At 33.2% G+C, this 17,222-nt stretch overlaps 11 non-coding genes across 11 annotated transcripts; 7 read left to right on the top strand and 4 right to left on the bottom strand.

The window, feature by feature from the left end:
- Window positions 1-1,041: 1,041 nt before the first annotated feature.
- Window positions 1,042-1,113, top strand: TRNAQ-CUG (transfer RNA glutamine (anticodon CUG)). The gene has a single exon. It is a non-coding gene; the product is annotated as a tRNA-Gln (tRNA).
- Window positions 1,114-1,937: 824 nt separating this feature from the next.
- On the bottom strand, window positions 1,938-2,009 carry TRNAQ-UUG (transfer RNA glutamine (anticodon UUG)). The gene has a single exon. It is a non-coding gene; the product is annotated as a tRNA-Gln (tRNA).
- A 1,546-nt stretch (window positions 2,010-3,555) lies between these two features.
- Window positions 3,556-3,627, top strand: TRNAQ-CUG (transfer RNA glutamine (anticodon CUG)). The gene has a single exon. It is a non-coding gene; the product is annotated as a tRNA-Gln (tRNA).
- Window positions 3,628-4,452: 825 nt separating this feature from the next.
- TRNAQ-UUG (transfer RNA glutamine (anticodon UUG)) lies at window positions 4,453-4,524 on the bottom strand. Its single transcript has one exon. It is a non-coding gene; the product is annotated as a tRNA-Gln (tRNA).
- A 1,547-nt stretch (window positions 4,525-6,071) lies between these two features.
- TRNAQ-CUG (transfer RNA glutamine (anticodon CUG)) lies at window positions 6,072-6,143 on the top strand. The gene has a single exon. It is a non-coding gene; the product is annotated as a tRNA-Gln (tRNA).
- An 824-nt stretch (window positions 6,144-6,967) lies between these two features.
- Window positions 6,968-7,039, bottom strand: TRNAQ-UUG (transfer RNA glutamine (anticodon UUG)). Its single transcript has one exon. It is a non-coding gene; the product is annotated as a tRNA-Gln (tRNA).
- A 1,546-nt stretch (window positions 7,040-8,585) lies between these two features.
- On the top strand, window positions 8,586-8,657 carry TRNAQ-CUG (transfer RNA glutamine (anticodon CUG)). Its single transcript has one exon. It is a non-coding gene; the product is annotated as a tRNA-Gln (tRNA).
- A 2,444-nt stretch (window positions 8,658-11,101) lies between these two features.
- On the top strand, window positions 11,102-11,173 carry TRNAQ-CUG (transfer RNA glutamine (anticodon CUG)). Its single transcript has one exon. It is a non-coding gene; the product is annotated as a tRNA-Gln (tRNA).
- A 2,444-nt stretch (window positions 11,174-13,617) lies between these two features.
- TRNAQ-CUG (transfer RNA glutamine (anticodon CUG)) lies at window positions 13,618-13,689 on the top strand. The gene has a single exon. It is a non-coding gene; the product is annotated as a tRNA-Gln (tRNA).
- An 825-nt stretch (window positions 13,690-14,514) lies between these two features.
- TRNAQ-UUG (transfer RNA glutamine (anticodon UUG)) lies at window positions 14,515-14,586 on the bottom strand. Its single transcript has one exon. It is a non-coding gene; the product is annotated as a tRNA-Gln (tRNA).
- Window positions 14,587-16,133: 1,547 nt separating this feature from the next.
- TRNAQ-CUG (transfer RNA glutamine (anticodon CUG)) lies at window positions 16,134-16,205 on the top strand. Its single transcript has one exon. It is a non-coding gene; the product is annotated as a tRNA-Gln (tRNA).
- Window positions 16,206-17,222: the final 1,017 nt, after the last annotated feature.

Genomic DNA, 17,222 nt, shown 5'->3' with positions numbered 1-17,222 from the left:
ATATACATTATAAAAATATGTATAATTAATAGAGGTGAAAATAAAGAACAGTTGTTGCCTCTCCGCATTTGAAACATGAGCTTCTTCTCCTTCCTCTTCTATATGTCCTGAAATTGAGATAGTCACTTTTTAATCAATTTTGATCTAACAGCATAGTTGATTTGTACAAAGCATATCATACGATCTGTGAATAATTCTAAAAAAGAAAATTAGATCAGTACCTTTGAGGCCTCCAAGCAAAAGCTTATATTTCATGATTGCAGATCGACTGTTGAAAATCAGCATGAGAAATGTTTTATTTCACAATTTCCATACTAATATACAAAAAACATTTGTACTATCTGAATGATACCGTCATTGTGGTTCTCTAGGTTTGATTTAAGAACACATCTCTTTCAAAATGTGCTATATTCGCCTTATCAATAGTGTAGAAATCTTCAAAAAGGAATGCTGGGAATCAGCCCTCTGAAATGCATTTGAGAAAAACAGGATAGGATTTTGTAATGTCGCACTATTTTGTGTAGGAATCTGATGTAAAAGTATTATAAAGTTCGTATTTCTGTAACTTGTTCAAGCTGTTGGACATTTTGAAAGGAGTCAACATTTGTCTCGTTCAACCTACTGGTATTGGATTGGAACTATCAATAACAAAAGATGACAGAAATGTAAAAGGTTGAGATTAGTAAAATAGTACCTCAAAGAATTGGACTGGTACCTTTGCATGCAAAGTCCAAAGTGCCAACCGTTGCTCTTTGGAGCCACCCATGTGAGAGACAGCGAAATGGATGTAGTAGTTTGGAAATGTAGAATGTTTTAATATTCTTCAGTCAAATATGATCATTATTTTGTAAATTGCATGTCCTGATAAACGTTTGCACATTTAACACTGTTATGGAGAATGTAGCTGAAAAGAATCAAATCACATTGTAGCTCTTTACACTATGAGCATTCAACTGAGTTATCTTTTCATCAATGTAAGAAAAGCCCCTGCACTGATGCGCTCTCTTTTGTCTCAATGGAAAAATCCTTCATGCATGGCAGGGTTCCATGGTGTAATGGTTAGCACTCTGGACTCTGAATCCAGTGATCCGAGTTCAAATCTCGGTGGGACCTGCTTGAATTATGAGATTTAATATTTCACTAATTTCTTAGAATTTGGACTTGGAAAAACATAACGTCAAAGTTTTATACTGAAACTTATCAACGTATAAGTATGTATCTATGTACAGATGGCTATATCCATCTAGATAGCGATAATACAATATAAAGAAATGAATTATTCATAAACATAAGTACTGAAGCTGAAAACTAAAAACTGTTCTTTCCCATCCACAATTTATGCAAGAGGTTCTTTTCCTTTCTCATCTTTATGATCAGTAATAAGATAGTTAATTTTGCTGATTTCTTATCTGACAACATTCTTAACTTACACAGTGCATTTAATTGTGAATTTCTTTGAAAGAGGAATTCAGATTAATACATTTGACATGTCTTTCGAAAGATTCTACTTTGTGGTTATGGATCTACTTTAGAAAAACAGAGTGTAAATATCTGTGTGTCTTAATTTCAAGATTGTTATTTAAAAGTTCATCTCTTCTGTCCCCAAAATACACAATTTGATTCCTCAAGTTTTCTTTTAATGAAGGCTTTCAATTTAAAAAGTTCCTTGTTCCCCTTATCAATAACAGTACGATTTAAACAAGTAATATCTTGCATCAGCTTCTTGTGATGAGTTGAGAAAACAGAGTCAGCTCACAAAATGTCTCATTATTTTGAGCCATTTTATTTCCATGTTTTCTAAAAGTTCTATCATTTGCTCACATCAAATAGACTTTAAAAATACAATCAATAAATTAATGTTTCACTCTACCCGTGTTAGATTTATGATATTTATGAATACATTTGACAGAAAAAGATTTGGTCATAAGTCACGAAAGTGGTCCCACCGAGATTTGAACTCGGATCCTTAGATTCAAAGTCCAAAGTGCTAACCATTACACCATGGAACCTCCCATGTGACAGGGGAACAAATTGCTGCAGCAATGTGGACATTTCACATTTTTTATTTTCTACAGTCAAAGACAAACAGAATTACATAACTTTTCTATTCTGTTCAACTTTTGCCTATTGAACTATGTTAGGGAAGGATGTTGCACAAAGGACTCAAGTAACGCTATGACTCTGTTGAACAGTACTTTTTATGTGAGATAAGATTTTGCAATAAAAGATAAGATTCCCCCATGAATGCAATCTCTTCTGCCAAAATGGAAAGCTCAACCTGGTACAGGTGGGTTGATGGTGTTATGCTTGTCAATCTGGACTCTGAAAACAGGGATCTAAGTACAAAGCTCAGTGGGACTTATCTAAACTTTACGATTTTTTTCCATTCAGTTCTTAGAAGTATTAATTGGAAAAACATCTCATTTACTTATAAACTTGTACGTATCAACTTATATGTATGTATCTCCCTATATATCGCTATATGTCTATGTATTTTTATCGGAAAATATAAATATATACATTATAAAAATATGTATAATTAATAGAGGTGAAAATAAAGAACAGTTGTTGCCTCTCCGCATTTGAAACATGAGCTTCTTCTCCTTCCTCTTCTATATGTCCTGAAATTGAGATAGTCACTTTTTAATCAATTTTGATCTAACAGCTTAGTTGATTTGTACAAAGCATATCATACGATCTGTGAATAATTCAAAAAAAGAAAATTAGATCAGTACCTTTGAGGCCTCCAAGCAAAAGCTTATATTTCATGATTGCAGATCGACTGTTGAAAATCAGCATGAGAAATGTTTTATTTCACAATTTCCATACTAATATACAAAAAACATTTGTACTATCTGAATGATACCGTCATTGTGGTTCTCTAGGTTTGATTTAAGAACACATCTCTTTCAAAATGTGCTATATTCGCCTTATCAATAGTGTAGAAATCTTCAAAAAGGAATGCTGGGAATCAGCCCTCTGAAATGCATTTGAGAAAAACAGGATAGGATTTTGTAATGTCGCACTATTTTGTGTAGGAATCTGATGTAAAAGTATTATAAAGTTCGTATTTCTGTAACTTGTTCAAGCTGTTGGACATTTTGAAAGGAGTCAACATTTGTCTCGTTCAACCTACTGGTATTGGATTGGAGCTATCAATAACAAAAGATGACAGAAATATAAAAGGTTGAGATTAGTAAAATAGTACCTCAAAGAATTGGACTGGTACCTTTGCATGCAAAGTCCAAAGTGCCAACCGTTGCTCTTTGGAGCCACCCATGTGAGAGACAGAGAAATGGATGTAGTAGTTTGGAAATGTAGAATGTTTTAATATTCTTCAGTCAAATATGATCATTATTTTGTAAATTGCATGTCCTGATAAACGTTTGCACATTTAACACTGGTATGGAGAATGTAGCTGAAAAGAATCAAATCACATTGTAGCTCTTTACACTATGAGCATTCAACTGAGTTATCTTTTCATCAATGTAAGAAAAGCCCCTGCACTGATGCGCTCTCTTTTGTCTCAATGGAAAAATCCCTCATGTATGGCAGGGTTCCATGGTGTAATGGTTAGCACTCTGGACTCTGAATCCAGCGATCCGAGTTCAAATCTCGGTGGGACCTACTTGAATTTTGAGATTTAATATTTCACTAATTTCTTAGAATTTGGACTTGGAAAAACATAACGTCAAAGTTTTATACTGTAACTTATCAACGTATAAGTATGTATCTATGTACAGATGGCTATATCCATCTAGATAGCGATAATACAATATAAAGAAATGAAAAATTCATAAACATAAGTACTGAAGCTGAAAACTAAAAACTGTTCTTTCCCATCCACAATTTAAGCAAGAGGTTCTTTTCCTTTCTCATCTTTATGATCAGTAATAAGATAGTTAATTTTGCTGATTTCTTATCTGACAACATTCTTAACTTACACAGTGCATTTAATTGTGAATTTCTTTGAAAGAGGAATTCAGATTAATACATTTGACATGTCTTTCGAAAGATTCTACTTTGTGGTTATGGATCTACTTTAGAAAAACAGAGTGTAAATATCTGTGTGTCTTAATTTCAAGATTGTTATTTAAAAGTTCATCTCTTCTGTCCCCAAAATACACAATTTGATTCCTCAAGTTTTCTTTTAATGAAGGCTTTCCAATTAAAAAAGTTCCTTGTTCCCCTTATCAATAACAGTAAGATTTAAACAAGTAATATCTTGCATCAGCCTCTTGTGATGAGTTGAGAAAACAGAGTCAGCTCACAAAATGTCTCATTATTTTGAGCCATTTTATTTCCAGGTTTTCTAAAAGTTCTATCATTTGCTCACATCAAATAGACTTTAAAAATACAATCAATAAATTAATGTTTCACTCTACCCGTGTTAGATTTATGATATTTATGAATACACTTGACAGAAAAAGATTTGGTCATAAGTCATGAAAGTGGTCCCACCGAGATTTGAACTCGGATCCTTGGATTCAAAGTCCAAAGTGCTAACCATTACACCATGGAACCTCCCATGTGACAGGGGAGCAAATTGCTGCAGCAATGTGGACATTTCAAATTTTTTATTTTCTACAGTCAAAGACAAACAGAATTACATAACTTTTCTATTCTGTTCAACTTTTGCCTATTGAACTATGTTAGGGAAGGATGTTGCACAAAGGACTCAAGTAACGCTATGACTCTGTTGAACAGTACTTTTTATGTGAGATAAGATTTTGCAATAAAAGATAAGATTCCCCCATGAATGCAATCTCTTCTGCCAAAATGGAAAGCTCAACCTGGTACAGGTGGGTTGATGGTGTTATGCTTGTCAATCTGGACTCTGAAAACAGGGATCTAAGTACAAAGCTCAGTGGGACTTATCTAAACTTTACGATTTTTTTTCCATTCAGTTCTTAGAAGTATTAATTGGAACAACATCTCATTTACTTATAAACTTGTACGTATCAACTTATATGTATGTATCTCCCTATATATCGCTATATGTCTATGTATTTTTATCGGAAAATATAAATATATACATTATAAAAATATGTATAATTAATAGAGGTGAAAATAAAGAACAGTTGTTGCCTCTCCGCATTTGAAACATGAGCTTCTTCTCCTTCCTCTTCTATATGTCCTGAAATTGAGATAGTCACTTTTTAATCAATTTTGATCTAACAGCATAGTTGATTTGTACAAAGCATATCATACGATCTGTGAATAATTCTAAAAAAGAAAATTAGATCAGTACCTTTGAGGCCTCCAAGCAAAAGCTTATATTTCATGATTGCAGATCGACTGTTGAAAATCAGCATGAGAAATGTTTTATTTCACAATTTCCATACTAATATACAAAAAACATTTGTACTATCTGAATGATACCGTCATTGTGGTTCTCTAGGTTTGATTTAAGAACACATCTCTTTCAAAATGTGCTATATTCGCCTTATCAATAGTGTAGAAATCTTCAAAAAGGAATGCTGGGAATCAGCCCTCTGAAATGCATTTGAGAAAAACAGGATAGGATTTTGTAATGTCGCACTATTTTGTGTAGGAATCTGATGTAAAAGTATTATAAAGTTCGTATTTCTGTAACTTGTTCAAGCTGTTGGACATTTTGAAAGGAGTCAACATTTGTCTCGTTCAACCTACTGGTATTGGATTGGAACTATCAATAACAAAAGATGACAGAAATGTAAAAGGTTGAGATTAGTAAAATAGTACCTCAAAGAATTGGACTGGTACCTTTGCATGCAAAGTCCAAAGTGCCAACCGTTGCTCTTTGGAGCCACCCATGTGAGAGACAGCGAAATGGATGTAGTAGTTTGGAAATGTAGAATGTTTTAATATTCTTCAGTCAAATATGATCATTATTTTGTAAATTGCATGTCCTGATAAACGTTTGCACATTTAACACTGTTATGGAGAATGTAGCTGAAAAGAATCAAATCACATTGTAGCTCTTTACACTATGAGCATTCAACTGAGTTATCTTTTCATCAATGTAAGAAAAGCCCCTGCACTGATGCGCTCTCTTTTGTCTCAATGGAAAAATCCTTCATGCATGGCAGGGTTCCATGGTGTAATGGTTAGCACTCTGGACTCTGAATCCAGTGATCCGAGTTCAAATCTCGGTGGGACCTGCTTGAATTATGAGATTTAATATTTCACTAATTTCTTAGAATTTGGACTTGGAAAAACATAACGTCAAAGTTTTATACTGAAACTTATCAACGTATAAGTATGTATCTATGTACAGATGGCTATATCCATCTAGATAGCGATAATACAATATAAAGAAATGAATTATTCATAAACATAAGTACTGAAGCTGAAAACTAAAAACTGTTCTTTCCCATCCACAATTTATGCAAGAGGTTCTTTTCCTTTCTCATCTTTATGATCAGTAATAAGATAGTTAATTTTGCTGATTTCTTATCTGACAACATTCTTAACTTACACAGTGCATTTAATTGTGAATTTCTTTGAAAGAGGAATTCAGATTAATACATTTGACATGTCTTTCGAAAGATTCTACTTTGTGGTTATGGATCTACTTTAGAAAAACAGAGTGTAAATATCTGTGTGTCTTAATTTCAAGATTGTTATTTAAAAGTTCATCTCTTCTGTCCCCAAAATACACAATTTGATTCCTCAAGTTTTCTTTTAATGAAGGCTTTCAATTTAAAAAGTTCCTTGTTCCCCTTATCAATAACAGTACGATTTAAACAAGTAATATCTTGCATCAGCTTCTTGTGATGAGTTGAGAAAACAGAGTCAGCTCACAAAATGTCTCATTATTTTGAGCCATTTTATTTCCATGTTTTCTAAAAGTTCTATCATTTGCTCACATCAAATAGACTTTAAAAATACAATCAATAAATTAATGTTTCACTCTACCCGTGTTAGATTTATGATATTTATGAATACATTTGACAGAAAAAGATTTGGTCATAAGTCACGAAAGTGGTCCCACCGAGATTTGAACTCGGATCCTTAGATTCAAAGTCCAAAGTGCTAACCATTACACCATGGAACCTCCCATGTGACAGGGGAGCAAATTGCTGCAGCAATGTGGACATTTCACATTTTTTATTTTCTACAGTCAAAGACAAACAGAATTACATAACTTTTCTATTCTGTTCAACTTTTGCCTATTGAACTATGTTAGGGAAGGATGTTGCACAAAGGACTCATGTAACGCTATGACTCTGTTGAACAGTACTTTTTATGTGAGATAAGATTTTGCAATAAAAGATAAGATTCCCCCATGAATGCAATCTCTTCTGCCAAAATGGAAAGCTCAACCTGGTACAGGTGGGTTGATGGTGTTATGCTTGTCAATCTGGACTCTGAAAACAGGGATCTAAGTACAAAGCTCAGTGGGACTTATCTAAACTTTACGATTTTTTTCCATTCAGTTCTCAGAAGTATTAATTGGAAAAACATCTCATTTACTTATAAACTTGTACGTATCAACTTATATGTATGTATCTCCCTATATATCGCTATATGTCTATGTATTTTTATCGGAAAATATAAATATATACATTATAAAAATATGTATAATTAATAGAGGTGAAAATAAAGAACAGTTGTTGCCTCTCCGCATTTGAAACATGAGCTTCTTCTCCTTCCTCTTCTATATGTCCTGAAATTGAGATAGTCACTTTTTAATCAATTTTGATCTAACAGCATAGTTGATTTGTACAAAGCATATCATACGATCTGTGAATAATTCAAAAAAAGAAAATTAGATCAGTACCTTTGAGGCCTCCAAGCAAAAGCTTATATTTCATGATTGCAGATAGACTGTTGAAAATCAGCATGAGAAATGTTTTATTTCACAATTTCCATACTAATATACAAAAAACATTTGTACTATCTGAATGATACCGTCATTGTGGTTCTCTAGGTTTGATTTAAGAACACATCTCTTTCAAAATGTGCTATATTCGCCTTATCAATAGTGTAGAAATCTTCAAAAAGGAATGCTGGGAATCAGCCCTCTGAAATGCATTTGAGAAAAACAGGATAGGATTTTGTAATGTCGCACTATTTTGTGTAGGAATCTGATGTAAAAGTATTATAAAGTTCGTATTTCTGTAACTTGTTCAAGCTGTTGGACATTTTGAAAGGAGTCAACATTTGTCTCGTTCAACCTACTGGTATTGGATTGGAACTATCAATAACAAAAGATGACAGAAATGTAAAAGGTTGAGATTAGTAAAATAGTACCTCAAAGAATTGGACTGGTACCTTTGCATGCAAAGTCCAAAGTGCCAACCGTTGCTCTTTGGAGCCACCCATGTGAGAGACAGCGAAATGGATGTAGTAGTTTGGAAATGTAGAATGTTTTAATATTCTTCAGTCAAATATGATCATTATTTTGTAAATTGCATGTCCTGATAAACGTTTGCACATTTAACACTGTTATGGAGAATGTAGCTGAAAAGAATCAAATCACATTGTAGCTCTTTACACTATGAGCATTCAACTGAGTTATCTTTTCATCAATGTAAGAAAAGCCCCTGCACTGATGCGCTCTCTTTTGTCTCAATGGAAAAATCCTTCATGCATGGCAGGGTTCCATGGTGTAATGGTTAGCACTCTGGACTCTGAATCCAGTGATCCGAGTTCAAATCTCGGTGGGACCTGCTTGAATTATGAGATTTAATATTTCACTAATTTCTTAGAATTTGGACTTGGAAAAACATAACGTCAAAGTTTTATACTGAAACTTATCAACGTATAAGTATGTATCTATGTACAGATGGCTATATCCATCTAGATAGCGATAATACAATATAAAGAAATGAATTATTCATAAACATAAGTACTGAAGCTGAAAACTAAAAACTGTTCTTTCCCATCCACAATTTATGCAAGAGGTTCTTTTCCTTTCTCATCTTTATGATCAGTAATAAGATAGTTAATTTTGCTGATTTCTTATCTGACAACATTCTTAACTTACACAGTGCATTTAATTGTGAATTTCTTTGAAAGAGGAATTCAGATTAATACATTTGACATGTCTTTCGAAAGATTCTACTTTGTGGTTATGGATCTACTTTAGAAAAACAGAGTGTAAATATCTGTGTGTCTTAATTTCAAGATTGTTATTTAAAAGTTCATCTCTTCTGTCCCCAAAATACACAATTTGATTCCTCAAGTTTTCTTTTAATGAAGGCTTTCCAATTTAAAAAGTTCCTTGTTCCCCTTATCAATAACAGTAAGATTTAAACAAGTAATATCTTGCATCAGCTTCTTGTGATGAGTTGAGAAAACAGAGTCAGCTCACAAAATGTCTCATTATTTTGAGCCATTTTATTTCCATGTTTTCTAAAAGTTCTATCATTTGCTCACATCAAATAGACTTTAAAAATACAATCAATAAATTAATGTTTCACTCTACCCGTGTTAGATTTATGATATTTATGAATACACTTGACAGAAAAAGATTTGGTCATAAGTCACGAAAGTGGTCCCACCGAGATTTGAACTCCGATCCTTGGATTCAAAGTCCAAAGTGCTAACCATTACACCATGGAACCTCCCATGTGACAGGGGAGCAAATTGCTGCAGCAATGTGGACATTTCACATTTTTTATTTTCTACAGTCAAAGACAAACAGAATTACATAACTTTTCTATTCTGTTCAACTTTTGCCTATTGAACTATGTTAGGGAAGGATGTTGCACAAAGGACTCAAGTAACGCTATGACTCTGTTGAACAGTACTTTTTATGTGAGATAAGATTTTGCATTAAAAGATAAGATTCCCTCGTGAATGCAATCTCTTCTGCCAAAATGGAAAGCTCAACCTGGTACAGGTGGGTTGATGGTGTTATGCTTGTCAATCTGGACTCTGAAAACAGGGATCTAAGTACAAAGCTCAGTGGGACTTATCTAAACTTTACGATTTTTTTTCCATTCAGTTCTTAGAAGTATTAATTGGAAAAACATCTCATTTACTTATAAACTTGTACGTATCAACTTATATGTATGTATCTCCCTATATATCGCTATATGTCTATGTATTTTTATCGGAAAATATAAATATATACATTATAAAAATATGTATAATTAATAGAGGTGAAAATAAAGAACAATTGTTGCCTCTCCGCATTTGAAACATGAGCTTCTTCTCCTTCCTCTTCTATATGTCCTGAAATTGAGATAGTCACTTTTTAATCAATTTTGATCTAACAGCATAGTTGATTTGTACAAAGCATATCATACGATCTGTGAATAATTCAAAAAAAGAAAATTAGATCAGTACCTTTGAGGCCTCCAAGCAAAAGCTTATATTTCATGATTGCAGATCGACTGTTGAAAATCAGCATGAGAAATGTTTTATTTCACAATTTCCATACTAATATACAAAAAACATTTGTACTATCTGAATGATACCGTCATTGTGGTTCTCTAGGTTTGATTTAAGAACACATCTCTTTCAAAATGTGCTATATTCGCCTTATCAATAGTGTAGAAATCTTCAAAAAGGAATGCTGGGAATCAGCCCTCTGAAATGCATTTGAGAAAAACAGGATAGGATTTTGTAATGTCGCACTATTTTGTGTAGGAATCTGATGTAAAAGTATTATAAAGTTCGTATTTCTGTAACTTGTTCAAGCTGTTGGACATTTTGAAAGGAGTCAACATTTGTCTCGTTCAACCTACTGGTATTGGATTGGAACTATCAATAACAAAAGATGACAGAAATGTAAAAGGTTGAGATTAGTAAAATAGTACCTCAAAGAATTGGACTGGTACCTTTGCATGCAAAGTCCAAAGTGCCAACCGTTGCTCTTTGGAGCCACCCATGTGAGAGACAGCGAAATGGATGTAGTAGTTTGGAAATGTAGAATGTTTTAATATTCTTCAGTCAAATATGATCATTATTTTGTAAATTGCATGTCCTGATAAACGTTTGCACATTTAACACTGTTATGGAGAATGTAGCTGAAAAGAATCAAATCACATTGTAGCTCTTTACACTATGAGCATTCAACTGAGTTATCTTTTCATCAATGTAAGAAAAGCCCCTGCACTGATGCGCTCTCTTTTGTCTCAATGGAAAAATCCTTCATGCATGGCAGGGTTCCATGGTGTAATGGTTAGCACTCTGGACTCTGAATCCAGTGATCCGAGTTCAAATCTCGGTGGGACCTGCTTGAATTATGAGATTTAATATTTCACTAATTTCTTAGAATTTGGACTTGGAAAAACATAACGTCAAAGTTTTATACTGAAACTTATCAACGTATAAGTATGTATCTATGTACAGATGGCTATATCCATCTAGATAGCGATAATACAATATAAAGAAATGAATTATTCATAAACATAAGTACTGAAGCTGAAAACTAAAAACTGTTCTTTCCCATCCACAATTTATGCAAGAGGTTCTTTTCCTTTCTCATCTTTATGATCAGTAATAAGATAGTTAATTTTGCTGATTTCTTATCTGACAACATTCTTAACTTACACAGTGCATTTAATTGTGAATTTCTTTGAAAGAGGAATTCAGATTAATACATTTGACATGTCTTTCGAAAGATTCTACTTTGTGGTTATGGATCTACTTTAGAAAAACAGAGTGTAAATATCTGTGTGTCTTAATTTCAAGATTGTTATTTAAAAGTTCATCTCTTCTGTCCCCAAAATACACAATTTGATTCCTCAAGTTTTCTTTTAATGAAGGCTTTCCAATTTAAAAAGTTCCTTGTTCCCCTTATCAATAACAGTAAGATTTAAACAAGTAATATCTTGCATCAGCTTCTTGTGATGAGTTGAGAAAACAGAGTCAGCTCACAAAATGTCTCATTATTTTGAGCCATTTTATTTCCATGTTTTCTAAAAGTTCTATCATTTGCTCACATCAAATAGACTTTAAAAATACAATCAATAAATTAATGTTTCACTCTACCCGTGTTAGATTTATGATATTTATGAATACACTTGACAGAAAAAGATTTGGTCATAAGTCACGAAAGTGGTCCCACCGAGATTTGAACTCCGATCCTTGGATTCAAAGTCCAAAGTGCTAACCATTACACCATGGAACCTCCCATGTGACAGGGGAGCAAATTGCTGCAGCAATGTGGACATTTCACATTTTTTATTTTCTACAGTCAAAGACAAACAGAATTACATAACTTTTCTATTCTGTTCAACTTTTGCCTATTGAACTATGTTAGGGAAGGATGTTGCACAAAGGACTCAAGTAACGCTATGACTCTGTTGAACAGTACTTTTTATGTGAGATAAGATTTTGCATTAAAAGATAAGATTCCCCCGTGAATGCAATCTCTTCTGCCAAAATGGAAAGCTCAACCTGGTACAGGTGGGTTGATGGTGTTATGCTTGTCAATCTGGACTCTGAAAACAGGGATCTAAGTACAAAGCTCAGTGGGACTTATCTAAACTTTACGATTTTTTTTCCATTCAGTTCTTAGAAGTATTAATTGGAAAAACATCTCATTTACTTATAAACTTGTACGTATCAACTTATATGTATGTATCTCCCTATATATCGCTATATGTCTATGTATTTTTATCGGAAAATATAAATATATACATTATAAAAATATGTATAATTAATAGAGGTGAAAATAAAGAACAATTGTTGCCTCTCCGCATTTGAAACATGAGCTTCTTCTCCTTCCTCTTCTATATGTCCTGAAATTGAGATAGTCACTTTTTAATCAATTTTGATCTAACAGCATAGTTGATTTGTACAAAGCATATCATACGATCTGTGAATAATTCTAAAAAAGAAAATTAGATCAGTACCTTTGAGGCCTCCAAGCAAAAGCTTATATTTCATGATTGCAGATCGACTGTTGAAAATCAGCATGAGAAATGTTTTATTTCACAATTTCCATACTAATATACAAAAAACATTTGTACTATCTGAATGATACCGTCATTGTGGTTCTCTAGGTTTGATTTAAGAACACATCTCTTTCAAAATGTGCTATATTCGCCTTATCAATAGTGTAGAAATCTTCAAAAAGGAATGCTGGGAATCAGCCCTCTGAAATGCATTTGAGAAAAACAGGATAGGATTTTGTAATGTCGCACTATTTTGTGTAGGAATCTGATGTAAAAGTATTATAAAGTTAGTATTTCTGTAACTTGTTCAAGCTGTTGGACATTTTGAAAGGAGTCAACATTTGTCTCGTTCAACCTACTGGTATTGGATTGGAGCTATCAATAACAAAAGATGACAGAAATATAAAAGGTTGAGATTAGTAAAATAGTACCTCAAAGAATTGGACTGGTACCTTTGCATGCAAAGTCCAAAGTGCCAACCGTTGCTCTTTGGAGCCACCCATGTGAGAGACAGAGAAATGGTTGTAGTAGTTTGGAAATGTAGAATGTTTTAATATTCTTCAGTCAAATATGATCATTATTTTGTAAATTGCATGTCCTGATAAACGTTTGCACATTTAACACTGTTATGGAGAATGTAGCTGAAAAGAATCAAATCACATTGTAGCTCTTTACACTATGAGCATTCAACTGAGTTATCTTTTCATCAATGTAAGAAAAGCCCCTGCACTGATGCGCTCTCTTTTGTCTCAATGGAAAAATCCCTCATGTATGGCAGGGTTCCATGGTGTAATGGTTAGCACTCTGGACTCTGAATCCAGCGATCCGAGTTCAAATCTCGGTGGGACCTACTTGAATTATGAGATTTAATATTTCACTAATTTCTTAGAATTTGGACTTGGAAAAACATAACGTCAAAGTTTTATACTGTAACTTATCAACGTATAAGTATGTATCTATGTACAGATGGCTATATCCATCTAGATAGCGATAATACAATATAAAGAAATGAAAAATTCATAAACATAAGTACTGAAGCTGAAAACTAAAAACTGTTCTTTCCCATCCACAATTTAAGCAAGAGGTTCTTTTCCTTTCTCATCTTTATGATCAGTAATAAGATAGTTAATTTTGCTGATTTCTTATCTGACAACATTCTTAACTTACACAGTGCATTTAATTGTGAATTTCTTTGAAAGAGGAATTCAGATTAATACATTTGACATGTCTTTTGAAAGATTCTACTTTGTGGTTATGGATCTACTTTAGAAAAACAGAGTGTAAATATCTGTGTGTCTTAATTTCAAGATTGTTATTTAAAAGTTCATCTCTTCTGTCCCCAAAATACACAATTTGATTCCTCAAGTTTTCTTTTAATGAAGGCTTTCCAATTAAAAAAGTTCCTTGTTCCCCTTATCAATAACAGTAAGATTTAAACAAGTAATATCTTGCATCAGCCTCTTGTGATGAGTTGAGAAAACAGAGTCAGCTCACAAAATGTCTCATTATTTTGAGCCATTTTATTTCCAGGTTTTCTAAAAGTTCTATCATTTGCTCACATCAAATAGACTTTAAAAATACAATCAATAAATTAATGTTTCACTCTACCCGTGTTAGATTTATGATATTTATGAATACACTTGACAGAAAAAGATTTGATCATAAGTCATGAAAGTGGTCCCACCGAGATTTGAACTCGGATCCTTGGATTCAAAGTCCAAAGTGCTAACCATTACACCATGGAACCTCCCATGTGACAGGGGAGCAAATTGCTGCAGCAATGTGGACATTTCAAATTTTTTATTTTCTACAGTCAAAGACAAACAGAATTACATAACTTTTCTATTCTGTTCAACTTTTGCCTATTGAACTATGTTAGGGAAGGATGTTGCACAAAGGACTCAAGTAACGCTATGACTCTGTTGAACAGTACTTTTTATGTGAGATACGATTTTGCAATAAAAGATAAGATTCCCCCGTGAATGCAATCTCTTCTGCCAAAATGGAAAGCTCAACCTGGTACAGGTGGGTTGATGGTGTTATGCTTGTCAATCTGGACTCTGAAAACAGGGATCTAAGTACAAAGCTCAGTGGGACTTATCTAAACTTTACGATTTTTTTTCCATTCAGTTCTTAGAAGTATTAATTGGAAAAACATCTCATTTACTTATAAACTTGTACGTATCAACTTATATGTATGTATCTCCCTATATATCGCTATATGTCTATGTATTTTTATCGGAAAATATAAATATATACATTATAAAAATATGTATAATTAATAGAGGTGAAAATAAAGAACAGTTGTTGCCTCTCCGCATTTGAAACATGAGCTTCTTCTCCTTCCTCTTCTATATGTCCTGAAATTGAGATAGTCACTTTTTAATCAATTTTGATCTAACAGCATAGTTGATTTGTACAAAGCATATCATACGATCTGTGAATAATTCTAAAAAAGAAAATTAGATCAGTACCTTTGAGGCCTCCAAGCAAAAGCTTATATTTCATGATTGCAGATCGACTGTTGAAAATCAGCATGAGAAATGTTTTATTTCACAATTTCCATACTAATATACAAAAAACATTTGTACTATCTGAATGATACCGTCATTGTGGTTCTCTAGGTTTGATTTAAGAACACATCTCTTTCAAAATGTGCTATATTCGCCTTATCAATAGTGTAGAAATCTTCAAAAAGGAATGCTGGGAATCAGCCCTCTGAAATGCATTTGAGAAAAACAGGATAGGATTTTGTAATGTCGCACTATTTTGTGTAGGAATCTGATGTAAAAGTATTATAAAGTTCGTATTTCTGTAACTTGTTCAAGCTGTTGGACATTTTGAAAGGAGTCAACATTTGTCTCGTTCAACCTACTGGTATTGGATTGGAACTATCAATAACAAAAGATGACAGAAATGTAAAAGGTTGAGATTAGTAAAATAGTACCTCAAAGAATTGGACTGGTACCTTTGCATGCAAAGTCCAAAGTGCCAACCGTTGCTCTTTGGAGCCACCCATGTGAGAGACAGCGAAATGGATGTAGTAGTTTGGAAATGTAGAATGTTTTAATATTCTTCAGTCAAATATGATCATTATTTTGTAAATTGCATGTCCTGATAAACGTTTGCACATTTAACACTGTTATGGAGAATGTAGCTGAAAAGAATCAAATCACATTGTAGCTCTTTACACTATGAGCATTCAACTGAGTTATCTTTTCATCAATGTAAGAAAAGCCCCTGCACTGATGCGCTCTCTTTTGTCTCAATGGAAAAATCCTTCATGCATGGCAGGGTTCCATGGTGTAATGGTTAGCACTCTGGACTCTGAATCCAGTGATCCGAGTTAAAATCTCGGTGGGACCTGCTTGAATTATGAGATTTAATATTTCACTAATTTCTTAGAATTTGGACTTGGAAAAACATAACGTCAAAGTTTTATACTGAAACTTATCAACGTATAAGTATGTATCTATGTACAGATGGCTATATCCATCTAGATAGCGATAATACAATATAAAGAAATGAATTATTCATAAACATAAGTACTGAAGCTGAGAACTAAAAACTGTTCTTTCCCATCCACAATTTATGCAAGAGGTTCTTTTCCTTTCTCATCTTTATGATCAGTAATAAGATAGTTAATTTTGCTGATTTCTTATCTGACAACATTCTTAACTTACACAGTGCATTTAATTGTGAATTTCTTTGAAAGAGGAATTCAGATTAATACATTTGACATGTCTTTCGAAAGATTCTACTTTGTGGTTATGGATCTACTTTAGAAAAACAGAGTGTAAATATCTGTGTGTCTTAATTTCAAGATTGTTATTTAAAAGTTCATCTCTTCTGTCCCCAAAATACACAATTTGATTCCTCAAGTTTTCTTTTAATGAAGGCTTTCCAATTTAAAAAGTTCCTTGTTCCCCTTATCAATAACAGTAAGATTTAAACAAGTAATATCTTGCATCAGCTTCTTGTGATGAGTTGAGAAAACAGAGTCAGCTCACAAAATGTCTCATTATTTTGAGCCATTTTATTTCCATGTTTTCTAAAAGTTCTATCATTTGCTCACATCAAATAGACTTTAAAAATACAATCAATAAATTAATGTTTCACTCTACCCGTGTTAGATTTATGATATTTATGAATACACTTGACAGAAAAAGATTTGGTCATAAGTCACGAAAGTGGTCCCACCGAGATTTGAACTCCGATCCTTGGATTCAAAGTCCAAAGTGCTAACCATTACACCATGGAACCTCCCATGTGACAGGGGAGCAAATTGCTGCAGCAATGTGGACATTTCACATTTTTTATTTTCTACAGTCAAAGACAAACAGAATTACATAACTTTTCTATTCTGTTCAACTTTTGCCTATT

This window comes from Lissotriton vulgaris, chromosome 4_1 (assembly GCF_964263255.1).
Source record: "Lissotriton vulgaris chromosome 4_1, aLisVul1.2, whole genome shotgun sequence".
In the NCBI taxonomy this organism is placed as follows: domain Eukaryota; kingdom Metazoa; phylum Chordata; class Amphibia; order Caudata; family Salamandridae; genus Lissotriton; species Lissotriton vulgaris.
Note: the sequence above shows the minus strand (reverse complement) of the source record. Positions and strands in the feature narration are given on the sequence as shown.